This window comes from Etheostoma spectabile, chromosome 5, assembly GCF_008692095.1.
Source record: "Etheostoma spectabile isolate EspeVRDwgs_2016 chromosome 5, UIUC_Espe_1.0, whole genome shotgun sequence".
NCBI classification, from domain to species: domain Eukaryota; kingdom Metazoa; phylum Chordata; class Actinopteri; order Perciformes; family Percidae; genus Etheostoma; species Etheostoma spectabile.
This window is the reverse complement of record NC_045737.1, coordinates 895,901-909,103: the sequence shown is the minus strand read 5'-3', so window position 1 is coordinate 909,103 and position 13,203 is coordinate 895,901.

Genomic DNA, 13,203 nt, shown 5'->3' with positions numbered 1-13,203 from the left:
TCCATGGATTCCAAGACCTAATTTGTGGTAAGCATCTTGAAAGGCAGAACCTTCACAAAGGTGTTTAACCGCCTTAGGTCCAAGACGGGGCACATCACACCATCCTTCTTTGGAACAAGGAAATACATGGAATAAAAGCCAGTGAGCTGTTTGCTTAGATCAACTTTCACAATTGTATCCTTTGGCAGAAGGATCAAAATCTTCTCTGTTAAAAATCAAGCCTGGACCGTGTCCCTGACGATGGTCATGCGGACCCACAAGAAAGGAGGGGGACAGCGCAGAAACTGACGTCCGTACCCTTTTGACACTGCAGCCAGTATCTACGGGTCTGAAACCTTTCTCACCCAGCTCTCCAGGCATAGCTGGGGATGAGTTCCGGCGGCTACTTCCACAACCCTGAGGGTAACCCCTATGAGTCCCTGAGCCTCTGGCCGGGGGCGCTTCCTCTGAGGAGCGCCGGGGGGCGGGGCCAAAACCCTTACCAGCGTTGGGAAGATTGTCTGTAACCACCACCAGGGGGCAAGAATGCCACATTCTGCTGCTTGCCATACCCCTAAGTGGGTTGGTGCGCTGGCTGGGAGCCCCCGGGATTAAATCTGGCAAGAGCAGCCCTGCTGAAAGCACGTTGAGCAAAATCTGTAGTTTGTCAAGACTGTTCAAGTTCAAGGTTTTTTTTATTACTTTATGGAACTAACAAAGCTACGTCACTTACAGCGCCACATGTGCAACCTGGAGCGAAGTAACGTAATATAACCATGATTATAACCCAAACCACAGTGTTTTTCTAAACTAAACTAATTAGTTTTGGTGCCTAAAGGTAACCAAACTGCAACCGTTTCACAATGTTAACGAGTTAAAAACCACGACCGTTACATTCTCTGATTAAGATATAAGATTGTATTTCCTGCTACGATAGGGGCGCTAATTTGTGAAACGCTCCTGTGGGTTTTATTTGAGGTTAGTGTTACACAGCTTAGCTAACCTGGGCTTGTAGAACAAAGGAACACACACTTACCAAAGGCTAATCTATCTTATACCATTAAATATATTGTCTCCTCTCTCTGCATATTTGCATGTTCTGATAAGAACTAAGAAAAGAGATCACATTTCTCCTGTATTAGCTTCTCTGCATTGGCTTCCCATAAAATTCAGAATTGAATTTAATATCCTTCTCTTGACCTACAAAGCTCTAAATGGTCAAGCACCATCCTATCTTGAACAGCTCTCCGTGCCTTATTGTCCCACTAGAGCACTATGCTCCCAGAATTCAGAGTTACTTGTGGTTCCTTGGGTTTGTAAAAGTAGAATGGGAGCCAGAGCCTTCAGCTATCAGGCTCCTCTACTGTGGAATCAGTTTCCAGTCTGGGTTTGGGGGGCAGACACCGTCACCACATTTAAGACTACACTTACAACTCTCCTCTTTGATAAAGCTTATAGTTAGGGAGTTCGGAGTTGCAACGTTCGCTATTGATGCGCAAATGAAGCTTTGTGAACCAGTGTCGTTATTTCCTGAGCCCCCCAGATGACGGTCTGTGTTCAACAAAGGTTTGAGAATACACTGAATTGTAATGCCTTAGGCCTTTCTCTTAAAACCAAGAGCACCATCTAGTGGGCTCAGAAAATAAAGACACTAGTTCCAAAGCCTCATTTGGCCATCACTAGCGTTCGCCCAGACCGGCGGGGGAGGGTGTACAGCCGCAGACATGGCACCCCTTCTCTTCTCTGCTTCTCTTCATAGTCGTCATATTCATCTACCATATAATCAATAATATAATAAAACTAGAGAGAGGCACAGCCCAACCAGGCTCCTCCCTTTAACCTGTCTCTCTTAGTTATGCTGTAATAGTTTTAGACAGCTGGGGGACTTCCTTTGACACACTGAGTTCTTCTCTCCTTTATCTTTCCATTTGTGTGCATCCATGTCCCAGAAATGCTTGTTACAAAACCAGCTCTGGGGAGTCAGTCCCCGGAGTCCTTATATTATTTCCCCCCCAGCATGTTTCCTTGGATCAGGGAGACTCCAAAATCATGGCTGCAGCTGTCGCCCTGGTCCTGCTACACATCCTGCAATGCCCTGCTACATCCTGCTACGCTGCTGATACGCTCTGCCGTGCCTTGTAATACCGTAGTGTGCCCTGCTATGCCATGAACTACCACAAACTACTATTTTTAGTCACTGTTCCATTATCTTTTACTTTGACTGTTGCCACTCTTCATTTCAACCCAAATCGGTCGCTAGACACCGCCTACCAAGAGCCTGGGTCTGTCCGAGGTTTCTTCCCAAAGGGGAGTTTTTCTTTGCCACTGTCGCACTGTTGCCTGCTCTGGAGGAAACTACTAAAACTGTTGGGTTTTTGTAAATTGTAGAGTGTGGTCTAGACCTACTCTATCTGTAAAGTGTCTCGAGATAACTCTAGTTATGAATTGATACTATAAATAAAATTGAATTTAATTGAATTTAACTTGAGAATGAGACCCGAGCTGAATGAGTATATCTCTCCTACTTCTATAGGGGTTTGTGAGTGTTAAACTGACTCACGCAGCCGTTGTTTCAGTTCGCAGTCAAAAGATGGCTGCTGGTTCATTGACCACGCCATTGGGAGCGACCTACGCTCCAGGTCCATTTTCTAGCGTCCTACGCCGGCATCATAAGTCCGCGAGTCCGATCTCCATGTTGTAGTTCAGGTTTAAAAGGGTGGATTTTTAAAAAGTCCTGTTGGGGGGGGGTGACAAATCAGTCTTTCTTTCAGCCCCTTCATATAACATGTCAGTACTGACCCTATCAAAAGGCTAATATGACCATACCTACTCCCCTAAAAGACACTGACATCATTACAGTAGGAATAAACAGACACCGTTGCATGGTTTGGAAGACTTGTGCATCTCTATTCTGTCTGCGATTATGAAGCCAAAACATGCCCAATGATGTTTCTCTGTGATAAAATGCATAGCTGAATGAAGGATTTTAAAGCCATCATCATTATAACCTATTACAACAAAGATGCTGCTGCATTTATTGTTTATTTTGCATTCACACAGCACTGATCCCCTTTCACTGTGACTGCCTGGTGTTATTTAGTCATCTCAGACTCAGACATGATCACATCATCACAGCAGTTGATGAGAAAGTGCCAGTATCAGTCACAGTAGTGATGGAAGCTTTTGCTTAATTGAAAATGGCTTGTCTTTAACTTTGAAAAATATACATGAGTGGCGAACGTTTTTTCCCAATAGTCTGAAAAAGTAGTTTCAGTAACTGATTAGAGAAGGAGGAAAATGGCTCCATAATTTTCAGCAGCCTGGGCACATCCTGATTGGGCTGGATGGAGCATCAAGAGTACAGTAAACAACTTGTCATCATTATCATCTTCATTTGCATATCACATGTGACTAACTTGTTTTTCTGTTAGCTGTGATTGGATCTAGCAAAACTCTTGAATTACAAAGAATGAATGGCATTTTGAATAACTAGCAACTTGTCATAGTAATGACATAGTAAGTTGCATGCGTGTTATGATATTCATAGATTCCGTTTTTAAGTTTGGTTAGCACATTATTTGCTAATTTTAAAATAAAATGTTATATAAATCCATTTCACAAACAATTTTAAATAGTGCATGGTAATAATTAGAAGTACACTAAAGATAATCATAGGTTTTTTCATTCAAATTAAAATGTCTGACAATAATGTACTGTCAAACATGAAAATGAAAACTGGATTATTGAATTGTCATAGATCGTGCCCACTCATATACAATATACATTTGATTGGATGGTGTTAATTAATTAAAGTCAGTCCTGGACTGCCATACTGAATGCAGTCTGTCAAAACCCAGTCAGCTGCAGGATATTTGATGTAGAAATGGTTTGACGTCAGTGTAATTTGGTTTCACTCACACTGATCTTATTGGAAAGATGACTGTTAGCAGTTAATACATCAGACAGATGAGGCATTGTCAGTGGCATGTTTATTAAGTGAGGAGAAGATGGACATGTTGTATGGCAAAATGACAATGAAGGGTCAACAAATACATTGCCAAATTTAAGTGTGGCATAGATGTTGAAAACCAAATAATAAAAATACATTTAAAAGTTGCCTTAAAGTTATTTTACAGGTAACAGGTATTTTACAGGAGACCATTTAATTCTAGATATATTAGATATTGTAGATGTAAGGGCGTATGTCCTAAAAACCGCTGGGGGTGCCATTTCATAAAACACTCCTGTTGCTATGGTTGTGTGTGTTTCTGTTTCCTGTTTTATTTTGGTAGTCTTGTTTTCTGTCTAGTCTTGTCTTGTTTTACTTCCTGTCTTGTGTTTTCCCTCCTGTCTGATTGTTCTGCTCCGCCCTGATGTGTTTCACCTGTTGTATCACCTGTCCCTTGTTTGCCCGTTACCTCTAGTATTTAGTCTCTGTGTTTCCCTTGTCTGTTGTCAGGTCATTATTTCTGTTTGGAATGGCTGTGTGGTTAGTTGCCCCCTTTTGTCTTGGTGTTTAATGGATCTTGGGATTTCTGTTCTGTTTTGCTTTGTTTCTGGATTTTCCATGCCTGCTGGTTTTGCTGGACACCTTTTGTTCAAGGAATATTCTTTATTTAATATTATAGCTTGATTCTGCCTGTGGTCTCTGCACTTAAGTACTCCATTTTCTGAAGCTCATGACACCTGTGGGCCGTATTAGATGGTAGGATTAGCCTGTATTAAAATTCCACAGGTACATATTGCCATCCAGGTACAAAACGGTTAATAATGCTTAATGCTTGAAAAGTGCAACATAAATAGTTATATTTTAATTTCATGTGAAGTCATTGTTACTGTTATTGTATTTATGAAGACTGCTGTTTGTAGTAGTTTGATGAATATATTACTGCATTTGCAAATGTATTTTTTTAATGATGTCAGTGATAAGGGCAATATAAAAAGTCCTATACTGTGGGAGTTTCTATAATTGGTAGCAATGGCAGATCAATGTAATGGGCTGTATTTACATAGCGCTTTTCTAGTCTTAACTACTCAAAGCGCTTTTATATAGTACAGTAACCATTCATCATTCACACACATACATACACTTTGGCCGAGGCTGCCGTACAAGGTGCCACCTGCTCCTCAGATAAACACTCACACACATTTACGCTCGGATGGCGCAGCATCGGGGGCAACTCGGGGTTCAGTGTCTTGCCCAAGGACACTTCAACATGGAATTGCAGGGCCATGGATTGGCAGGCAACCGCTCTACCACTGAGTCACAGCCGCCCTGCATGTTATTTGTAATATTAGTTTATTGCTTTTTCTTCTTTGTTCCATTCTTTAGCAAAAAGGGATCATTTGTATACAACTTATCCACAACATTCCACTTCCAGGATTGTTCCATTGCCTATGAAAATTCTGCCACATTTCACTCATTTAGGTTGTTTATCCATTGCCTTGGGCTTTCTTTGTGTGGTGGATTTCTAAGGACTATGGTTACCTGCTCCTCAGATCTCTGCTGGGTAAATCCAGACAGCTAGCTAGACTATCGGTCCAATTTGAGTTTTCTGTTGCACGATTAAAGCAAGTTCCTTCTGAGCCTATTTCGCTTAGCGCCGCCCCAAATGATTGTAATTGGTTTAAAGAAATGCCAATCAACCATAGCACATTTTTCTCCTATCCCGGAACGATGTGTGGACTAGCCAGACCCTCCTCCGCAGCGCTGTGGAGGAAGGTCTCACAATGTGACACTGTCATGTATTTCTAACATGTGCTTTTATTTGGCATTGTTGACACAGTTTGTGGTTATTAGGTTCCCTAATTTTACAATCCTCCCAAATTGTAATCTCAGTGGCCAAAATGCAAGTAGAATGCAAGTAATAATTATTTTCATTGTCGATGAATCTGTTGACTATTTTCTCTATTAATAGATTAGTTGTTTGGTCTATAAAATGTCAGAAAATGGTAAAAAGTCATTCAGTGTTTTCCAAAGCCCAAGAGAATATCCTTGAAAATCTTGTTTTGTCCACAACTGAAGATAAAAAATATTTTTTCATAAATAAATAACATGATTACTTGATTATCAATATAGTTAGCGACAAATTTGATACTAATGCATCCATATTGTTTTGTCCCAGTCCACCCCTGCTGTAGAATAGTCCTATTTCGGCAGTACCTAGGATTTAATAAGCAACAACTTAAAAAAAGTGAAAATATAAGAACAGTAAAAACGGAATTTCTTGTGGAAATAGGGGCGTGGTGAAGAAAAGCATCTAGACACAAAGATGTGCTCAGAAGGTTTATATACAATTTTATACAATTACAAGTACCTAACCATCAATGTTCATTTACAGCTTAATTTAATTATGAGTAAAAGATTTCAGTGTAGACGACTTTAGAGCTGTGTTTCGTTCCACAGTGTACATAAACAGTACTTCCTGATCCCTGTTTAGGGAATGTCAGTAAGGGGAACTTCCCTTGACAAAATTCCTCTCTTTGGAACACCCTGCAACGTCACCAGCGCAGATAGGACTTCCTCTGTGTTATCTTGGTAAACGTCTTGCATAAGTTGCTACTAAACCATTCTAAAATAGCGAAGTGATGAACCGTTCAGTTCTTCCTCACACAGTTCACAGTTCCCTTTGAACTGAGCATTTTTGCTAACTGTTCAAGTTGGAATTTTGCTAAACATGGCTGAATACTCTGTGCAGTACACTTTACAGGGAACTACCCATAGACAGTTAAAGAAAGGAACTACCAGTCGATCGGAAAGGCACACCCAGTCGCTAAATCAATGTCTGATGGGGCATGGACATAAAGGTTACTGTGACGATTTGACCTGATATTTTCATGGTCAAAACTGTACACTTCTCCCTCCAAGCAGTTTAGACTCCACCATGGAGCTCTGACAGTTGTGATGGAGAGGACAGGCTAGTATGGATCGAGCTTCTCCCAAGAGAAAAGCAATGTCCTTAGGCTAGAGGAATAGAATTGCCAGGACTGGACACCATCTATAATGTTCTTTGAAGGAGATAACATTTTTGGATAATGTGTTGCTGGGGTAATTAAGAAACTGTTGACCTGGGTAGGACACAGATCGCTGACATTTTGTAAAAAAAATCAGAAAATTACAGGAGAGGAGAACACCCACCAGCCAATTCTTGATATTTACAGAGGATGAAACCACTGTCACAACCCCCATGGTGCATAAGCCTAAAGACATTTCTATTACACATAGGCCCATGCAAGTGCATTTTTTTTCCTTCTTGAATATATCACAATACTCAGGCTGTTCTCATGAACCATTCGTACATCTAAGAAAAGTAATGCAATGTAATTTAGATGTATTGCACATTATTGCTGTATGCCCCACAGTGAACTGCTGTATAAAATGTTTAAGGGGGGTGGATGGATGGATGGGTGGCTGATACAACACAGGGCTTTCATGTGGGGGAGCGGAGTTTGTGTCCGGGGAAAGACGCGGCCAGACGTGTTATGGGAGTACTACTTAAGTGGATGGTGTCTTAATCTAAACCAGTCGTTTTGGTGCTTAAACCAAATGATGCTAACTTTTTGTCAGACGAACTCAACTGTAACAGCTGCTGAGGTGCTTGAGGTGCACTGTACCCGTCTCACAGTAAACTTTTGTCGGCTAAACTCAACGGTAGCAGCCTCTAAAATGACTCACGGTAAACGTTTTCCTCAGCTAAATGTAACTGTAAAGAAAAGTCATGTGACCGGTCGTCACGTCACGTTGCCTATTTCGTAGGATATCATGTGAATTGTTAGAATAACTCATTCATAATGTGTTTTTTGATAAGGATTAGAAATCTTGTGACCTGACACTGTCATTAAAGAAAAGTTTAGCGGTCACTTTGAGGAGCATGAATTCACAGAAACGTTCATGAACATTCAGCTGTTAGTTGTCACAGACCAAAGTGTTTGTCAAGGGGTACTTTAGACTTGATAACACCAGAAAAAAGGAGGGAAATCATGTGAAATTTCATAGCAACCTGGCCAAGAGTTGTTTCTCTGGACCAAAGCATTTAATCATAGTACTCATACATAAAATTGCTTTTTTTTCCCCCAGTGAAACTTAGTCAAGATGGAGAGCCAAAAAAGGATCCTACAAGAGGCACATGAGGTTCCGGGTACTGATTACCACAGAACAAGCCTGCATGAAAGCAATAGCATGCGAATGTGAAGAGAGACACAGAGAGCGGTGGAGTGCCAAAGATGCTCTGTGAGTTTGATGTAGTGAACTATGGCCTCAGTGCATGACAACAAATTCACAAATATGTATGGTAGTGAATGGGGAGAGAAAAACATTTGTTTTAATCTCATTTGAATTGAGCCATCAATATGTTTGTCAATTTAAAAGAATTTTGCAAGTGAAAAAAGGCCACGTTTTATGTGAAACCGCTGAATGAATATGGTCTCACACAATCTTTGTCACCCTTGCATTTTTCTCACTAGCTAGCTAGCTTAGCAATGTTCCACAACACATTTATGTAACTTTTTTTTTACCCAATGTGTTTTATCCAGCAAAGTTCTATCAGGCGAGTAGCCTATATTCGCGACATTCCACTTCCGGGACTGTTCAGGTGCAGCTGGAAATTCCGCCAGAAGTCTTTAATTTCATGTCCGTTACCTTCCTCTTTCTTTGTGTTGTCATTTTTATCAGCTATCTGGACTATCTGTCCAATCTGAGTTTTTGAACGTGCACACGTTCCACCGAAACAAGTTCCTTCCCGAGGCCTTTTTGCAGAGGCACCGTGGCTCTGTGAGGCGCTTAGGAGGAAGGTCTGGCAATGCAATACTATCACCCGAAAAGCAAAAGAACAACCAAAATCGGTTTGCTGTGTGAGTAACTCTACATCACGGTACGAAACACACAGACACCGTAGCTTCAGTGAGACGTCACTGATGCAACTTCAGGGTGAGTTGTCTTTCTAATTGAGTATTTTCACAGTCTTATACTTTAACAGTTTTATGACAGACTTTTTTGACTCACGAAAACATCTTAAATCAACGAACATCAAATGTGTCATTAATGGCTCAATTCAAACGGGATCAAAAAATGATTTGTCTCTTCCCATTGACTACAGCAGTGGTTTCCAACCGGGGGTATGCAGCTTGCAAGGGGTGTTATAATTAACTATGTGTCCGTTGATTCTCTGAAGGAGGCTTGAGTCCAATGGAAAATTAACACAAACATATATTAAACAAAAATGACAAGACAAAGCACAAAGAATTACGCTGCAGCGGGCTAGAAATAGTTGCTTCATCCAAAAGTTTTACATCTATTTTGCCACGAAATCTTGTCTCCCTCCCTCCTATATTCCTTCTACTCCAAGGATGGTTACTTTTCACTCTCATGGGTAAAACCCCTCCTTATTGGCTCTTTGTTGCCATGGTCACATGTAGGATGAGTCTTGTTGGTTTCTTCGCTGTCCAATGAGGAAGGACATGCTCTAACTTTGCCCCTTTGGGGTCGTTTTTGGACACAGATCAAAAGGTTATTATGATGTAAGTGAGAAGTTTTAACAAAATACAGTTAATCAATATTCTATTCACTTGGTCTAATCTAAGACACCAGGTGGTTGGAAACAGAAGGTTACTTCCTTTTGTGGAGCAATTGGTTTCTTTCTATATGTTAATAGTTTTAAGCACTAATCTATCTGGCAGAGACAGAGGAAGAGAGGGGTTGTGAGAGACAAAAGGACCGTCTCTCCCAGAGACAAACGATGATATAAAACAGCATGATATGGTGCCTACACCACTGAATCAAATCACGTCTTCTCAACCCAACTGCAGCATACATTCAAATACATTAAAACATAAGAAATTAGTGATGACACATTAAAACTTTATTTAACTCTGCAGGGGCACGTGAAAACATTGGATTATTGGGAATTACAATTTATTTCTGAAATGATGATAAAATGATCAAAGTTATTTTAAAAACCCATTGCCAAAATGGTACGTGCGAGCCATGACTAGACATTTTTCAGAATATATACTGCTTTTTTTTTTTTAAAGACAACAATCTGGTAAGGAAATCCTGCAGTCACATGTAACGATGGCGCGGCAGCAATGACTAGGGGAGTCTGTTGACTACTTTGGCGCATAGGGGTGTTTCCCCCCCCAGAAATATCATTAAAAACCATGCTGTGTATTGTAAATAACCTAATGATGTATACGTAAAATATCTGTAAGTAGTAACACAATATAAACCCCAAATGAGTTGTTTTTTTAGTTCAGAAACATTTTGAATCCCCCCTCCCTTGTGTCACAGTGGTTTGGTCCACTACCAGATGGGTAACTGTATGTTTCCCATCTGCACTCAACATATATTGGGTAGTGACAGGAATGTAGGTAGTTCAAGGCTAATTTATTCACATTAAACATCAGATGAAGTGTTTCTTTTTTTAAATAGAAATAATGCTGAATAATTAAGAAATTAGTCATGACAAAAGTTTGATATATTGGTGTAATACAATGTAACATTAGCTAGCTTGTTTAATAGCTTGTTGGATAGAAATGCACCCACTAGTTACAACTAACGTTAGCACGGCGATAAACCTTATGTCATTGTGTGTGAACTGATATAAGGATAATCTTTAAGTGCTACAGGTTGTGTTTTGCTCAATATGATGTTAAGTTGCAGATCAGTAGGTTTGCTGCAGTTAAATATATATCTTCTGTCCCAGACAAAACTTAATATTTATGTTAAGGAAACAAGATCATTTTGTAATTATGATATGACCGCGTGTGTGATGAAAGCGGAAGGAGGACCAAAAACTCAGAGCAGCAGGCAGGAAGTTCAAAAGGTTTATTGTACAAAAAGCAGAGCAACAGAGTCCAAAAAAACGACAAAATCACAGGGAGCCAGGGAAAAACAAAAAGCCGGAGCACAAGGGGTGGAAACTCACAGGGAAGAATACAACTGGAGAATGGTAGGGACAAACAGACAAGGTAAACGGGCAGGACACACTTGGAAGACAAAGCAAAAGGATCTGACAAAAGACAAGGGAAGCACAGACATTAAATACACAAGGTAATTAGGTAACACGAGGCAGGTGACAAGAGAGCAAGGGATCAGGTGGAAAACATCAGGTAATCACAAGAGCGGGAAGACACAGGAAGTAAACCTAGATGCAAGACGAGACAAAAAACAGACTTCAAAATAAAACAGGAAACAGAACATACAGGCACTGGGGGGAACACAAGACAAGACCCAAACACAAGACCAGGGAGGGAACAGAGAAGGGGAAGAAAACAGGATAAAAGAAACCAAAACCGTAACAGCGTGGTGAATCTATGAACCTAACTCATGTTTAGAAATGTGACGTTAAAGATTTGTGTTGTTGTTGCCTAGATAAAATGACAGAAAATAAAAACCGACAAATACAATTCTTTTTCAGTACACCAAAATGCAAAGTAAGTACAATTCCTCATGTCAACAATTTGGTAACATCTTTATAAGAATGGATGCTTATGGAAATACTAACGTCACTATGTCATAGGAAAAGGAGACCGAAAGAACTGAGGAACAGGGAGACCAGGGACAGTCAGGTGTAGAGTCTCAGGTAAGGACCAGGGAAACCAGGGACAGACAGGTGTAGAGTCTCAGGTAAGGAACAGGGGGACCAAGGACAGAAAGGTGTAGAATCTCAGGTAAGGAACAGGGGGACCAGGGACAGTCAGGTGTAGAGTCTCAGGTAAGGAACAGGGGGACCAGGGACAGTCAGGTATAGAGACTCAGGTAAGGAACAGGGAGACTAGGGACAGTCAGGTGTAGAGCCACAGGTAAGGAATAGGAAGACCAGGGACAGTCAGCTGTAAAGTCTCAGGTAAGGACCAGGGAGACCATGGACAGTCAGATGTAGAGTCACAGGTAAGGAACAGGGAGACCAGGGACAGACAGGTGTAAAGTCTCAGGTAAGAACCAGGGAGACCAGGAACAGTCAGGTGTAGAGTCTCAGGTAAGGACCAGGGAGACCATGGACAGTGAGGTATAGAGTCTCAGGTAAGGAACAGGGAGACCAGGGACAGTCAGGTGCAGAGTCTCAGGTAAGGAACAGGGAGACCAGGGAAAGTCAGGTGCAGAGTCTCAGGTAAGGAACAGGGAGACTTGGGACGGTCAGGTGTACTAAGTAATTTTATTTCTTTTAAAAAAAATAAGTCATTATGTTAAAGGATTTATTGTGGCTTGATTGTAAACTTAAAAATAGTATATGAAATGAAAATTCCTTGGAGTGATTATAGATTTGCTGGAAATCTCACATAAAATAGAGCCAACAAAACTGTCTAGAAGTATTTCAGTCTTTGCTAAAGCAATGCACATTCTAGATCACATATTACTCATCAAACAGAGGTTTGGGGAAACGCATCCAAATTCATTGAAATCATTATTAATACTTCAAAAAAAGAGCAATATGATTAATTCATAACACTGGATATTTGGAATACACCAATTCATTATTTCCACAGTCTAAAGCATTAAACGTACATGATCTTGTCAAATTTCAAACACCAGTAATGATGATCAAGGCGAAAAACTTTTCTTCATGTCTGGCAACATACAGAAAAGATTTTTTGAAAGAGTGGGGGGGCTAGGACTTAAGGGGAAAGTCAGATTTTAAGACTCCCAGTTTTCAAACTACAAGAAAAAGTTTCTGTTACGTTACAGCAAAATGGAGGACCCAAATGCAGAGAACAGGCAGGCAAGGGAAGGTATAAATCGGGTTTATTCGAACAGTCCAAAAACACAGGGAATAGAGACGTCCAAAAAACATGAAAATCCCAAACACAAGAAATCCAAAGGCTCAAAAGGAGGCTATCCAAAAGCAGGTCCGGGAAAGACGGAAGTAAAAAAACAGGAAACACACGCACAGGGAAGACGAACACGCTTACAGGAACACGCTTACAGGAACATGTAGCCTAGTCAAACGAACTGGAAGGATCTGACAAAAGACAAAGAAAACACAGGGGTTAAGTACAAGAGGTGACGAGGTAATGGGGAATAGGTGGGACATCAGGTGAAGCACATCAGGGCGGGGCTAGACAATCAGGCAAACAAAGTGAAGCTAGGCAATACAAGACCAGACAAGGCAGGAAGCTGACTACCAAAATAAAGCAGAAAGTAAAACAAACAGACACAGGGGAACAAGACAAGGCCAGGAACACAGGACCAAGGAGAGAACAGACAAAAACACAAGGAGGCCAAAGAAA